Source organism: Pseudopipra pipra, chromosome 16 (assembly GCF_036250125.1).
Source record: "Pseudopipra pipra isolate bDixPip1 chromosome 16, bDixPip1.hap1, whole genome shotgun sequence".
Classification (NCBI taxonomy): Eukaryota; Metazoa; Chordata; class Aves; order Passeriformes; family Pipridae; genus Pseudopipra; species Pseudopipra pipra.
This window is the reverse complement of record NC_087564.1, coordinates 13,602,849-13,618,553: the sequence shown is the minus strand read 5'-3', so window position 1 is coordinate 13,618,553 and position 15,705 is coordinate 13,602,849. Positions and strand designations below refer to the sequence as shown.

The window sequence follows — 15,705 nt, the reverse complement described above, 5'->3', positions numbered from 1 at the left end:
GTGCTGAGGCCTGCCAAACTTGTTTCAGTTGTGGCCTGAGCGGGTGCTTGGTTGCAAGGGTACAAAGCCAAGGCAGTAGGCGTGGCTTTGGCAGGACAGAGCTGGAGTTGTGTGGTGACAGAGGGGACACCATAGGATCCCACTGCAATGAGGGCTGGGGAGGACCAGCAATTTGGGGTCTTCTTCAGCACTCAGCCAAGACACACCTGAGACAAGCCAGCCCTGCAGGGGGATTCATCACCTCCCTGCTACGTCCTGGGCTTTCACATCCCCTTGTGGGGCTCTAAAGTTACCCTCACACCCCTGATTTGTCCCGTGATGCAGAAATATTGGAGAGATTCTGTCCAGAGGATCTTCACCTGCAGCCACCCCAGCCCTGAGCCTGCCCAAGCTCAAGATGTGCCCCAGCCCTGCATGAACAGCCCTAGGAAGGCTTTGCCACAGGAACCCCCTACCAGCAGAACCAAAATATGGGCATCAGCTGCACTTCCTCATGCTCCAGGTGTCCAAGTGTTTTCCAGGGCCCCTGCCCTGAGCAGGAGACATCAAAGCCCCTCCCAAGCCTGCTCTTTCCAAAGAGCCCAGCGTGATCAGAGCCTGGCACAGTGATCAAACGGGAGGAAAAGCTGGAGCTGAGCAGAAAACTAAGGGAGGAGGCAGCAGCAATATGGTCCTGGAGAAAGCAGGAGCACAACCCCTTGGCTTCCATTCCCTGCTGCTAACCTTGTTTCCCAGGGTGCCTCCAGCTCCGAATGCCTCGGCTTTGCACAGAGCCCATCTCCTGGAGTTCCCTGGGTCACAGCCCCATCCACACCACGTGAGGGACAGCTTGAACTCTGGAGCATCCACTAAAGAGCTTCCTGCCTCTCCCAGAAATGTGCTGGGGAACCCACAAGGCTCCAGGATAAGCAGCAGCTCTCCTGGGACAGACCCTGCCTCCATCACATTGGATTTTGTCCCAGTCGCCCAAGCCTGACTCCTCTCACCCCCTCCCTCCAGGCCATACCTGGTTCTTCTTCCGAAGGCGTCATGACTTCACAGCCTATTTTTATCCAGCCCACTGCTAAGTAAAAGCAGAGTTGACACTGGCTGTTGGGAGAAAAAAAAAAAAAAAAAGAAAAGAAAAAAAAAAAAGAAAACAAGGCATTTTTCTCATTGTGTGGGAAAAGATCCATGGGTTGGGTTTTCTTTTTCTTCCCCCTTAACTTGGAGATCTCCCAAAGCAAACAAGTGCTGTTAACTGGAAAATAGGATGATTCACCAGTCCCCTGGGCAGATGGTACCCGGGTCCTCTATTCTCCAGCTCCTGGCAAGGGAAAATGCCCCCTGTAAAACTTAAAATAAATAGTTGGTCCTGTATCCATCATGGGATCTGCTTTGCAAAGCCAACACATCTTCAATGACCTCCTGCATGTGCCCAGACCACTTGGTTCATTTCATCTTTGTGTCCTGCCTCAGAGGGGCAGTTTGGGGTGTGCAGGGACACACCGTGGACACAGGAAGTTTCCAAAGGTTGCAGCCTGCCTGTGGATGCTGGAAGCCAAGCAATGTGCTGGGTTACATCCCCAAATGAAGGGATAGAGCAGCCTTGAGCTGCCCCAGGAGCCAGAGCAGAGCTGTTGCTGCGTGACAAGGTGTCTCTCCCTCCGTGGAGCATCTGCCACGCAATGCCCTTGCTCTGGGGTGGTGAGGAGATGCTGACACATGGAAAAGCTGTCCAGGAGATCCCTGTGGGGGAACAAACAGTGGGGCCAGAGCAATGAAGCAACACTTATCTTCCCTGCAGCCTCTGACATGTGCCACTGAGAGACCGTTCTCTTCACGATGTGACTCAAATTCCATCTGGATAGTGCAGGAATCTGCTGTCCTTCCCAGAGACAAGAAAGGCCTGTTTATAAATGCCCCTAGCTCCTCCCTTCCAGAGGCAATGGGACCTCTCATTATTAGTACATTCCCCTTCCAGACTCCCAAATCCTGGCCCCACCAGCAGTGAGGCTGTGCCTGCCAGGAGGCCTCATCTCAGGGGGGTGCTGATCCAGGGGTGCAGCACAGTGAGGGGCTCCTGAGGGATGTTGGGGCACCACAACCCCTAAAGTACATCCCACAGGGAAAGTGCTGCCCATCACCAGTGTCCTTTCAAGGCAGGAGCTGTGATGGTGGTTAGGGTGGAAATGGGAGCTGAGGGTTTTGGGGTGATCCATGAGTGAACTGTTGCCTGTTGAGATGCAAGTTCCTGGACATCAGGAGCAGGGCAGTGTTCACAATCTTCCTTTCCCTGCCTGGGACATTACAACAGCAGAGCAGCCCAAAGCACAGGCTGAGAGGCCAAATTCCCAGCACTTTAAAATTCCCCCTTGGAAGCTTTTTTGGCTTCTGGAGGCCTGGGTTATTTCTGGATGCACTCAGCAGGAGTGTTTTTCTCTTGCTTCGTAGCAGGGATGAACAAAGAGCTCAACTCTGCCTGCACAGAGACAGCCCTGCTGCCCTGGCAGCACCCACATGAGCTGTGTGCCCTCCACTCTTCCTGCTCTCCAGGCCAGGGATGAGCTTCCCAGGGTGGGGATCAGCTCATGAACTGCTCCCTGTGTGAGCCACGTGAAAGTTATTTCCTTCTTCTCGTCTTTTCTTCAGCCCAAATTGGCCAGCAGCCCCCACTCCTCACAAGGGGTCTGTCCTGCTCCCTGGACTTCCTCCTGTATCCCTTCTGGAAGCAGGTCAGAGACTTTTGGGTTGCAGAAATACTTCAGCTCCTAAGAGGGCTCCTGGGACAGAAAAACAAGGTTTCTTTAGCAAGCCAGAGATAATAAGCCTCAAAATAGGCGACAGCCAATTGTGGTGCCACCTCATTGCCCACATTGCCACAGCTGCTCTGGACATTTTTATCAGCTTTGCCCTCCTCTTGTTGCTTTTGTATTTTATTCAGATGCACCCACTCAACCCCCTCACATCTTGGGGTGGGCAGCAGCAACAGCTGCCAGGTCACCCCTGGGCATGTCTGCAGAGGGATTAACGGGAGGAATCCCATCTTTTTTATGCCAAATATATTGAATAAATTGTGCTGTTACAGGTTTATAAAGAAAACACAGCCAGCACCCAGGAGTTCTGGTTCAGCAGCGATGTAGGTACCCTGGGGGCAGGAGGTGTTTGGGTCTGGGGGTGAGGGATGGTTTTAGGGCTCCTCTGAATTCCCCCCCTGCTCCCAGGGAGGCGGCTGGGAAGGGGTGGCTCTACAAAAGGCTCTGATTATGCACAGAGTGGAAATGGAAGGGTCAAACCCCCTCAGTCCATGAAGCAGACTGGTCCCATTCCCCTCCCAGTCACCCAGCATGTGGTGTTCAGCTGCAGCAGCAGGAAGAAGGGGTTGTAGCCCCTGCTCTGCACCACCCACCAGCACTGCCTGCTCCTCCAGCCAGCTGGACAAGCACCCAGCACCCGGGGACCATGGGCTGAGTGCTCCTTGGGGCATGGGGGTGGGCAAGGCACTGAGTGAAGGAGGTGGGGGCAAGAGATGAAGCAGTGACCTTAACCCTGGCACCTGGAGCAGGGCAGGTGGCCGGGACAAGGCGGGTGGTCTCTGGTCCTCACCACTGGAAAAGGCAGAGGTGTCCCCTCTGAGCCTCCATGTGGGGGGAGCTGGCAGAAGTACAAACATCCCAGGGCTGGGATTTGGGACTGCCAGGGTTCACTCTGGCCACAAACTCTTCCTGGCCTGGCTGCAGCTCAGAGAACAGTGATCTGGCACCTGCAATCCCAAACTGCCCCAACTCACCTCAAACTCAGCCCCAGGGAGTCCTCGCTTGGATCCAGTCCCCGGCTGAGCCACTGACACCTGGTAGACACCAGTTAAGATCTTTCCAGCAGGGTCAGGGCAGCTGAAGGGTCCCTTTGGTCCTATCCCAGCCAGTGCACAGTGGCAGTTCCTGTGGACAGTGGGGAGAGAGAGCCTCTGTGATGGTGGCTTCTGGGGTGGGAAGGCTGTGCCTCCTGTGCAGAGGGGCCACTATGGCATCAGGCAACCCCAGGCACCCTCATGCCACTGCAATCACCCCATGAGAGCTGCTCCTTTGGCCTTTCCTTGCCCGGACCCTGCTCACAGAGAAGTGGAATGGGAGAGTGGAGAGAACAGCCCATTTTAGCCCAAAATCCCAGGGCAGACACACCTGGAAGACACCATTTCTGCCACAGGCTTCTCACATAACAGCCCTCTGGTCTAAAACGGGGTCCAGCACCAAGCCCCAGGAGGTGACAGGAGACATGGGCACTGTCCTTGTGCCCCCACTCCCCCACACCTCCTGCCTCTGCCATCAGCTGCTGCTCTCCATGGAAATTTGCCCTTTGTCCCCTGATAACAAACCCTGCCCTGCACTGGGTCTGACTGGAGCTCCCCTGCAGCACTTCAGCCTCCCAGCATCAATCCATCTCCCGGCCTTAGTGTCACGAGTGCATCATGGAAAATGGTATTGATCCAGCAAGGTGGTGACTTAATTTGAGGCTCTAATGAGGCAGTGATTTAACCAAAGGTAAGTAGAGCTGCTGGGTGCCCTGTGCCGGGGGGGACCTGGCTGTGCTGTTGCCCAGCTCCTTGTGTGGGAAGGTGCCTCCAAGGACACGGTGTTAGGGAAGGGTTGGGGTTGTGTCCAGAACTGAGTCAGCATCTCACTGTGCTGGGGTATCCAGGCTCTTCATCATGCCCAAAGTCACAGGGGAATTCAGATCCAGTATAACCCTCTCGGCATCACTCTCTCTAGTGCTCCCCTCCATCTCCTGGCTCCTTCCTCCCCATCTCCTGGCTCCTTCCTCCCCACCCACCTCTTAGAAGCCTCTTAGTGTCGAGTTAATGTACTGTTTCAAAACAGCATGTCCTGGTTCACGAAAGGGTAGAAAACTCAGGGGAGAGCACTCATTAGGAGACTTCCAGCCTGCCACCAACTCACTTTACATCCCTAATAAAGTCCTTTATTTCAATTTCCTCATTAATGCACTGCATTAACATGATCACTCAGCTCAGATATATTTGCCCTCCCTTCCCTCAGGCCATGCAGCTTAGCTGTCTGGACATCTTGGATCTCCAGGGCCTCTGGGACACAGCCAGGACAGAACTGGGTGTCTCCAGGACTAAATTACTGCCATGGGATGGAGCAGAGCCCCAGCTGTGCCCAAAAGCAGCCAGGAGGGCGATGGAGCAGCCAAGCACTGGCTGAGGTGTTCCTCATCCGTGAGCAGCTGGGTGCAGGCAGTGCAAGGAGCAAAGGCACAGCCCTTACTGGCCCAGGGGCTGGGGAATGTGTCCTCTGTGGCCCAGGGTAGCTCTCACTTACACCAGCAGCTCAGTTTGACAAAGCACCAGGGTGATGACTTTAATTCTGAGTCCTCTCCTGCTGAGGGCAATGATTTTTCCAACCACCCTGACCATAAGCTCACAATAACAGTCTCTACTGTGCTGAGCCCAACAGAGCCCTGATCCTTCCTGGATTCCTGAGATACCACCACCATCCTCTGCTCCCTCCAGAAGTGTTTCCTCTCCTCAGCTGGAAGCAGGTGCAGGCTCCAGATAACTCTTCTTTCTGTCCACAAAGGAAACAGGGCGTGAGAACAGCCCTGTGCACGAGCAGGATGACAGCCCTGCTCCCGCTGATCTCAACTCAGGCTGCAGATGACTCTTCCCTGCTCTCTGCCAGGCCTGGGAAAGTGAGACACTGTGAATAGAAAACAAAGGCTTAAATGTCCCTAAGCCAGTGATCCCAGTAATGTCTCAGCACACCCTAACAACAGGGATCTCCTCCTCCTCACAGCTGGTGGATGCAGGACACAAACACATGTTGGTGTGACTGTCCCTGCCTCCAGGACTGTTGCTGTCAGCTAAAAGAGGGTCTCAGCACATGGAGAGAAAGATATTGGATGGGGCTTGGAGCAATCTGGTCTCATGGAAGTTGTCCTTACTCATGGCAGGGGGTTAGAACAAGATGATCTTTAAGGTCCCTTTCAACCAAACCATTCCATATTTCTGCTCCTCTCACCAGTCATGGCAAGCACTGGTATCTCTGGGACACTGCAGAGCTGTATTGTCCTGTGAGCTCTTGGTGTAACCAACCTCAGCACCATGTGAGGGTACCGTCTCAATGGTCTCAGGAGCAGGTGACTGGAAGCAACATCCTGAGGTTCTTCCCAGCTGTGTGTGAGCATCTTCCTCATCCTTCTGCTCCAGAAGATCTGGGCAGTGAATGTGGATCCCCATGGAGAAGTGTAGCACAGGCCTGACACATATGTAAAAAAAAAAACAACCCAAGAACCAAACCAAAAGAGCCCAACAATGCATCTCTTGGCATTTCTGTCTGTAGCACTTCCCTCCATTTCCTGGCTCCTTCCTCCCCAACAACAAACCAGAAAAGCTTCTGGAAACTGGGAAAGAATCACAGAGTGAAGGAAAAGAGGGGTAAAAGCTCTCTGCTTTCTAGTTCTTCATGCAGGCACCAAGTCTAAGAGATCCAGATCTCCTGTATCTGCCTTTTATCTCCTGGGCAACTTAGTCCCTTCCCACACAGGAAAAGTGGACCAAGAGTGGTCCCCAAGAGGAGGATCAGGGAAGGATTTCCCACTGCACTCTTTCCTCCCACCCATCACCAGCTGCAGCTGGCCAGGACAAGGAGCAGGGCTAGGGGGCTTTCCCTGTGAGCAGGGACCGGAGACACCAGTGATTACCCTGGTTAACCAGACTCCCATGGTTACCCACCAAACCCAATCTCCTTGTCTCTGCGCATTCACCAAACAGTCATTGCTTCAAAGACACGTTCTCCCAAACACCCTCCCTCCCTCGCCGCCTCCTGCGAGCAGAGCCTCGTACGTCAGTGCCTGAGGGGGAGAACCCGTGGGCTGGGCACCGAACTTTGGTCCGCGTGGGAAGCTCCCCGCACGCAGCAGTGAGGGCGAAGTTTAACAAGGGTGTTCAACAGGATCCAACAGCTTAAGAAACCCCAAGATCTCTCCCATGGTGACTGCATGTGTTAAGGCAGCAGTAACTCGTCAGGAATGCCAAAAGGAAAGCTGGGGTGATGCGAGGAGGGGAAGAGGGACTAGAAGAGGATGAAGAGGATGGAGAACAGCTGACCCCTGTCTTTTCTCACTCTTTGGCATGCAAAACAAATTTCCCTTTCTAGGAGCAACAAAAAACCTCTACATTTTGGCTGGGCTTAGAGAGACAAGGCTAAGGCACATCCATGGAATAAGTGCCTCCTGCAGCCAGTCTGAAATTGCACCTTACGGCATATCTCACACTCCTGCCTACATCCCCAGCAACCCCCATTTTAAACCCAGTCAGCACTGGAATTCCTCTGCAACCAGGAGCTGCAAATAGTTTGCTGGGAGAGACAGATGCCAAAGAAGAAAGGTTAAGCAGACATTGTGCTCTGAGTGGGGAAAAAGAAGGATCCAATTCAGCTTTGCAGTTTCTAAAACAGTCTCATGAGATCCTGAGTGAAGTGTGCACAAGCAGTTTTGGCAAGGAGAAACAAAAGGCCTGAGAGGAGTGAGAGGAAGGATGAATGAACAAAAGACAGGAAAGCTGCTCACATTTTCAATTCCTGATGTTCACTCATCTCTCTTTTAATGCCCAAGCCCTTTTCTTCATGAGGCACCTTTGGGAAAGGTAGGAAATGGGGGGTGGGAGATTCACTACTGCCGGTTTTAGCACTAGATCCTATTAACTACAAAGAATGGGAGCGAGGAGAAATTCCCAAGGCGAGAAAAAATCCATCATTAATTGACAGGTCCCTGGGGGGCTAGAGCGGAGATGTTGAGCTGAATTCAATTACAGACCTGGTCAGAACCAAGCAGGAAGATGTGGCTTCTTTCACTGTGTCAATTAAAGAAGCGACTGGGAACGATAGACTTCTCTGCACCGCCTCTGACCCATGAGTCAAAACATGCCTCCATCCGGCACCGCCTGATGGCCCCGCGGCTCCCACTGGGAACAGATGGGCTCATGGGCAGTGCAGGGATGCCAGAAGGCCTCCTTAGAGGCTGGGCACTCGACGAAACCAGGCCTTGTGCCCTCTGCAGAAATTGCTGTTCTCTGCAGGAAGGTGGCATCTCTAACAGTAATTAATTTGCAGCCACAGTGCTACCTGAGCAGAACCGAGCTCTGTGTCACTGAGCCAGCAGCTTGCTCGCCAGATTTTGGGTCTTTGTTTAGCAATTCCCTTAGGAAACTAGGGAATAACTGCCCACATGAGGAGAGACAAGGTGGTCTCAGAAGCTTTCAGAAGGTATTTGGGCACTAAAAGCTGCATGTCAAATCACACCCCCCTTCCAGTTCGATGGAAGCAGGTCCAGCTCCACCCACACTGCCTGGTGCCACACTGTTTGAACCCTCCAACTTTCAGTCCCCAGTAAAGGAGCAAAAAGCAGATGCCAGGGAATATCACTTCCTTTTCTCTTCACTGTCCTCCATGTTGGGCTAGGTTGGGGTGTCTCTAATTTCAATCTTCCATCATTTCCCCTGCAAGACCATCAAAAGGTTAAGAGCTCCCAGACATGTAGAGTTGTCCTGACTAATCCATTTACCTTCTCTCTTCCTCCTGTGTCTTGATCTTCCCCCTCTGGCTCATCTTTAGCCCTAGAACAGCACTCATAGAAGATAAGCCAGCAGCACTCTGCATTTCAAACACTGTGAAAACAAAGCATGTGGAAGGGAAAAAAAAGCACTCCCCTCAGGAAGGGGCTGAGAGAATTTGCTGGGTGATGTCTTAAATGCAAAGTGGGTGGGGGGGAAAGGAGAAAGCAACAAGGAAATTCCAGGCTCAGCTAGGCAAGGCTCTGAGAGAAGAAACGGGGCAGAGTTGCGAACATGGCAACATCCCCTGCTACCTGGTCAGCTGAAAGGTGTCCCTGCCCATGGGTTGGAACTAGATGAGCTTTAAGGTCTCCTCGAAGCCAAACCATTCTATGATTTTGTGCTTGATTCCTGTTGTGTTCTGGTCCTTTCTGTGTAGGACCAGAAAACTTCAAAGGAACCTTTACTCCATCACCACTTTCTCTCCTACCTGGGATAACCTGCACGTTCTCCCATTTCCAGCAAACTGCTCTCATCAAAAAAGTAACAATATTATGTTCCTTCTGACACCATTTTACACCTTAAAAAGTATCTCTCTTTCTCCAGATTCCTCTTAAAACGTTGAAAACATCCTTTATTCTACTAGTTCCTGCTTCTTTCCTTCTCCTTTAAAAACATTTATTTTATTGAACAGTCTCCTTTGCAACACACAAAGATTATTTCTTACCATCCTGCATCCATCATGCCTGACTGGGTCACAGAATACCATGGGCTGTTTCTGAGCCTTCCTGGCGTCATCACACACTCCCTTCAACAAAAAGGAAGAAACTCGACACCACAAAGGTCTGCTCTGGCAGCACAGCCCAGAATGCAGGACTCCTAGGAATAAGGATAAGGGCTGATCCTGAGCTCTCTGTGGACCAGCTGAAACCAGGAACACCACAAAGTTAGGAAGAACAAAGAGGTCCTAAACAAGCACTTTAATATGTATTTATAGCTCTTGAGTGCTCCTTTCCTGTGGGTGCTTAAGTGGCATTGCCAGCACCTGGGGAAGGACATCCTCAAGAGATGGGCTAATTGAAGGAATTATTCCTGAGCAGTTAATGGATAACTGCTAATTGGTGGAAGAGGCTGAGGGGGGGGGGAGAGGGTGTGCTGTTGGAAGAACTTCTCTGAGGCCTTGGGAGGGAGAAAGAAGCCAAGAACAAAGGATCTGTGCAGTGTCAGGCAGGGCCTGGAACGGGAGGAATTTCTATTTCTCATGTTCTTGGCTTATTTACAAAGATTCCCAAAACTCCTGTAAGGAACAGATGAGCAGGATGAGCAATGCTTCATTCCCAGCCCCAGAGCACAGTCCCAGCAGCTGAGGAGAGGTTAGTTACAGACAGCAAAACCCAGCAGTGTGTAGGAAAAGGAGCTTTTCCGTTGCAGCTCCAAGCGTGGCCTCCAGCTCTACCTTTGTGGAGACCCAAGCCAGACCCTCATCTCGGGGATCCCTGATGGTGTGGGGACCACAACCTGAGGTCTGTGAGTTCCTCTGACCCCGCTACTGGTGACATGGAAAGAACAGGCTGTGGCTGTAAGTCAGACGTCCAGGGAAGAGCAGGGAGGGAAAATCCCATGTCCTTCTACTTGGAAGCCTTTGGGCTCATGCTTGAGTGACTTCTCCATCCAATAGAGCATTTCCATGCTCCAAGATGCTTCCAGTATCTCCCCCCTTCTTTCCCTACCTTTCTCAGCTTCCCTGAAGCCCAAAAGGTATTGAGATGTCCTGGAAGTGAAAGAGAAGGCAGCCCTCACTCCCACATGGCAAGAAATGCTCTCATGCCCCAGTCTTGAGGCTCATTCCTAAGGAGAGGCTCCTGAACCGAGCAGATGCCACATGTGTTCAGGAAAATTGTCAGCAGAAAAGAAAGAAGGGGAGAGAAGGAAAAGGCACATGTTGTACCCACTGGCGCTGACTAAACCCTGAGGCTTCGTTTGCTTGGTCTCCAGCCCTCATAAAAGTCAAATGAGCCTTTTAGCCAAGAGCCTGAGGGGAACAGAGAGGGCTGGGATAAGTGAGGCAGCTGGACCATCACCTCCTGTGCCTCTCCATCTGGGGGGCCCAAGGGAGTCACTTCAGGTCCTTTGGTCTTACAGGAATACCTTGGTCTGGAGCTCCTTCTCCTGCAAATTTCTCCTTTTAGGAGCAATTCAGTAAGGCCACATAAAGTGCTGAATTTGTGAAGGGCTCAGCCTGAAGCTGAGCAGGGACTGAGGACAGAGCGAGGGAGGCAGGTTCACCAATTCCTTATCTCACCCTTCTCTCCCCACTGAGACATAAGGCAGGACTAAAGGGCTGCCCAAAAAGAGGAGAATTTCAGGAGTGACGAGGCAGAGAGCACAAACACTCCCAAAGCCATTCCTCCAGCCTGGGAACTACCACAGCAGCAGTCAGAGCAGCAATTTCCCCTGTGAGGAGGAAGGGAAGGAGTGAGGAGCGCTTAGCAGGGAGGTGTAAAGGGAAATCCTACTTTACAAGGGCCCAGTCAGTCCTGCTTGTACAAGTGACAGACCTGACAGGAGCATGTGACAAAACACAAACAGTGTTTGATGGGTACAAAACAACAGCAGAGACTCAGCACTCTCTGCCCCAGCAGGTATTTGGATGCTGAGAGACAGTTCCCAGGTAACACGTGGGGCTTCTTATTTGAAAACTGCTCTTTTTATTATTATCTTTCCTCCCACTGCAAAAGGCAAAGAGAAAAGAGACAAGGAGAGGGAGAGTCGTTTGACAAGTTGAAAACTTCTACAGGGGGAAAAATGAATAAGTAGGGGAAAAAATGAATAAGGAGTGGAAGAATAAAAGTGCAAGTGAAGAAGGAAATACAAAGTTAAAAGGCTCAGGGCTGAGTCAGTGTGGTGCAGGGTTCGTGAGGGAGACTGTCTTTTGGAAATCAGTAATCCAAAGGGCTCTGCATGTGTGCATAAAGTTATTGACTGACTGCATTACATCCACTTATCCCCCATTAAGCAGCAGGCTTCAGTTTGATCCCGAACAGCAAGGAATTAGAGTAACTCTACCCGGCGTTTCTAGAAGAGTTTCCATCTCCGAGGAATCCAAAGTGCTTCAGCAGCTCTCCAGGGAATGCAGGACTGACATCCAGATCCATCTGGGGTGGAGACTGGCAGTGGAACAGGCTGCTGTGCACAGTGGAGATGGGAGGGAACCCTGGTACTTTTGTAGAGCTGTAGGATCTCTATTATACAAGTGGAGTAGAAAAGGTTTGGCTTCCGAGGACATGGAATATAATTAGCCTATCTCAGAACAAGTAGCAATTCCTCCCCTGCTAAGCTCCTCTCAGCTCAGCTTCCAACAAATCATCTCTGCTCCCTGCTCAGCTGGCTGTGTCTGTGTCTCCACAATGAGAAACAGACAGCTCTTCATGTCTGGAAGGGACAAGCAGTTATAGGTCTCCATATAGTTATTGAACATTTTCAGAGCTCACTTAGAAAGTTTTTGTTCCTTTCTGCCCCCACTTCAGTTTTCCACCCCCTCAGCTGTACTGATGCAACTGCTTGTGGATCTGTGGGGAAATGAGACCATAGAAATGTTCTACTTTGTTTTTTAATCCTTCTTTGTTTTTTGGTTGCTTTTTTTTTAAAGACATGTTCACACGCATCACTTTGGCAGAGCAGGTTCCTTGCAGCCTCCAGTCTCAGAGCAGCACAAAGTTTGGTGAAGAAGTGGGAAGAAGTTCCCAGGGGTCAGAAGGAAAGCGAAGGGGCCTCAGGTCCCTCTGTCAGCTCCCACTATTCCAAAATACTCCACTCCGGAGCCGCTGTGACGCACAGCCCTGGTGACCCTGCAGCTCTGCCAAGCCAGCTCCATCCAGATGTCCCTGCAGCTGGCACGGGGGGACACTTACACTCTCTTCTTTCAAAGATGCTTTGCTTTGTGTCCCTGGTTTCACTGCCATGCCCCAGCTGACTTCCTGCATGGCAAAGCCGCTTTGTCACTGGAACTGCTGCTTCTCATGGAGATAAAGAACTGGGAAGCTCTAAAGGAAGAGGAAAGTGCAGCTCCCTCCAGGGGAAACTGAGACAAGTGAAAGTGCAGGGTTTCCAGGTCATCCCAGACTTCTAGGGCATAACTGGGGAAGGACCTTGAAGGAACAGATACAATTAGAATGTTTGATCTCTGCTGTGACAGCAGCCCTGGAGATCCCAGCACCTTCGAGGCTGGGAGCTGGAAGGCTTCACTTCTGCTACAACGTGTAGCAGTGGTCCTCAAGTACTTTGCCTCTGTCCTGCACCACTTCCAAAAATCCTCCAGATGGGAGCTGGGGGATGATCATGTTTGCTGCCTTGAAAATAGCTGGTGTCCCAATGCAAACTAGTCAAACGGGGAGCTGTCAAACTTCCCTGTGCCCCCTCTGCACCATCCAGACAGTGCATGAGAGGAACCTTGTTTATGGGCTTGACACTGGGTATGACTTAACTAGCTTTGACAGGGGTGATCCTATTTATAGGAGGAACTCCTAATGCCTCTCACTCAATGTCATGTTTGGGAAAAAGTGAGAAATGAAACAGAAATGACCCCCGACTTTCTACTTTCAGTAATGGAAATTTCAGCTGCTGACCTGGGCAGGATGGGCAGCACTGAGCCAGTTTACTCAAGGTCACTCAGAAATTCTCATCACACAGAAGTCCAGCTTCCCCTCTTTGAATGTCCTTCCCATCCTGGCTTGGCACTCCTGATGCATTTCAAGTTTGGACCCCTTGCATCTTGGATCCTCCCAGAAATTCAACTGTGAACTCAGCTCATTCCGTAAAGGATGGGAATGTGAGGAGCTGAAGGAGAGGTGCTATTTCAGAGATTACCATTCAGGAGTTGCATAAATGCTGAGCTAGACACCCCTGAACACAGGACGAGCAGATGAACACCCAACCAACCTTTATTCCTCCATACACACCAAAGACTTCAACAGAGGGGAGACCTCATCACCATCTCCTCACGAGAGGCAGTGGAGGGGCAGGCACTGATCTCTTCTTTCTGTGACCAGTGTCAGGACCTGAGGGAATGGTTGGAGCTGTGTCAGGGAAAGTTCTTCCCCCAGAGGGTGGTTGGGCACTGAACAGGCTCCCCAGGGCGGTGGGCATGGCCTCAAGGCTGACAGAGCTCAAGGAGTGTTTGGACAACGCTCTCACATGGTGGGATTTTGGTGTTGTCCTATGCATGGACAGGAGGTGGACTGGATGATCCTTGTGAGTCCCTTTCAACTCAGGATATTCTATGATTCTACAAAAGAGTCTTTTTTATTTCCCTGTGGGTTTTCCTAGCATCTCAAAGGATGTTTGGCCACCTCCCTGGCTGCCAGTCCTAGCCCTTCCAAAGGCCTCTGGTCAATCCTGCCTCAGAGGGCTGTATCCAGGTGCACTGCTCTGTGATGAGCCCTGCCAGGAGACAGCACGTGTGCAAGGCATCCTGAGCTCCAGGCGGCTACGATGAGTCAGAGCCAGTCGCCTTTTTCCCCGCGGTGCAATTGTACCAGGCCCTGACAGCATCAGCTGGCTTTTATCACTGCTCCACATCAGAGCTGTCAGTCCTGAAGACAATGGAAGGTGTGTGGAGGGGGAGGAATTGAGCATCTCTGCGCTCTGTTGGCTTCCCAGAATGATGCCAACGTGGCGAGCAGAGTTTTTGATTAGCAGCCTGCTGCCGCAAGAGGATTAGCGAGGACGTCAGCGAGTGTGGCAGCACTGAAATAAAAAAGCAATACTTGGGGAGCTTCCTCCGCTGCTATTTAGTGGGGAAGAGCTTGACTGACAGCAATGAGAGCTCTGGAGGGCACATAGCCACTGGATGGTTCATCCATGCTCGTGGCCTCATGGATGGAAAGCACCTGTCTTCAGATGGACTGGCTCCAGTGGGCTCTGCAAAGGATTCAGGCCATTTCCTCAGTGCAAACTCATCTTCCCTGTGCGTAAGTTCTCAGACCTGCCTGTTGCTGTGGCAGTGACAATGACAGAGAAGGAAGAGAGACCTGAAAGCAAGGTCCAGGGGCATTTAGTGAACAAATAGAAAGCCTCAAGTGAACACAAAGATCAGATCTTGCCAGCTGAGTCCTCTGCCAAGGAGGTGGGGGGTGTTTGTGCCTCCTTCAGGCGCATCACAGAGTCTCCTGTCCCCCGTGTTTGCTGGGAAGATCACCCACGTGGATTCTCAAACCCCCTCATGTGGGTTGTCCCGTGCTCTCCCTCACGCTCGGGGGGGAGCTTCCTGTGAACGCCCACGGAGTGATTCGTTCTCTCGTTCTCACATCCCTGACGAGATGCCGATGGAAAAGCTGACAGCAGCAGTGCCCAGGGTCTGTTTGCCCGTCAGCTCTGCCTTGTTTCATTGCTGCTTGTCAGACTTGGACCTGCCTGTTGTCCCCGTCTTGCACTTACGCGCTGAAGTCCTCTCAGCACAGAAATCAGCTTCTTATTCTATTTGTGAACACAAGGACTTTGATGCCATCTAGATACTAAGTTTATCCTAAAACCAGAGCTAAGGAAAGTGTTATGCTGATTATTTTCCAGACACAGAAGTTAAGTTCAAGGCAGGGTAAGTGATTTCATAAAGGTCTTGGGAAATCTGTGAACACTGTTAGAACAGGGGCTGTTTCTCCCAGAACCCAAACCAAAACCCAAAGCACAAGCCCATCCTTCCCTCCAGAATGGACTTAGAACAAGTCTGCTTCCCTGACCTGCTGAGACATTATGTAAAATACATTGGCTTGGTCTGTGCAGGGCCAGGTACAATGGGTTTCTAAATTAAGCCCTTGTAAAAGGAAATGGTAAGACAGGTGTGAGAGGAGATACCCACAGGCTGAAAAGCTTAATCAGAAATGAAAGTTGCTGAATGGACCAGACACAGTGATCTCAGCAAGAATTGCAGGGGGTTGCTGCAAAACAGCAACAAAATGGCTGTTGTTTTAATGATCCCATACAACCCACTCTGCCCATGCCACAGATGTATTCAGGCACTGTGTCACCATGTTCCTGAGAGCTGCTGCAGTGACAGAAGATGCCAGTTGTCCTCAGGCCCTGCATGGTCCCAACCTATGACTTTCCATCCAGCTCCCCCAGGCAAAATGCCCTGTGATGACCAAGTGGCATTTCATCCCCAT

The 15,705-nt window shown here is 51.4% G+C and overlaps 1 long non-coding RNA gene across 1 annotated transcript in view; it reads right to left on the bottom strand.

Moving 5' to 3' along the window:
• Positions 1 to 5,422: 5,422 nt before the first annotated feature.
• Positions 5,423 to 15,705, bottom strand: part of LOC135422846 (uncharacterized) — a 30,785-nt gene continuing 20,502 nt past the window's right edge. Inside the window, exon 3 of the long non-coding RNA XR_010434612.1 lies at positions 5,423 to 5,696. This is a non-coding gene — a long non-coding RNA (uncharacterized LOC135422846). The remainder of the gene's footprint in view (positions 5,697 to 15,705) is intronic.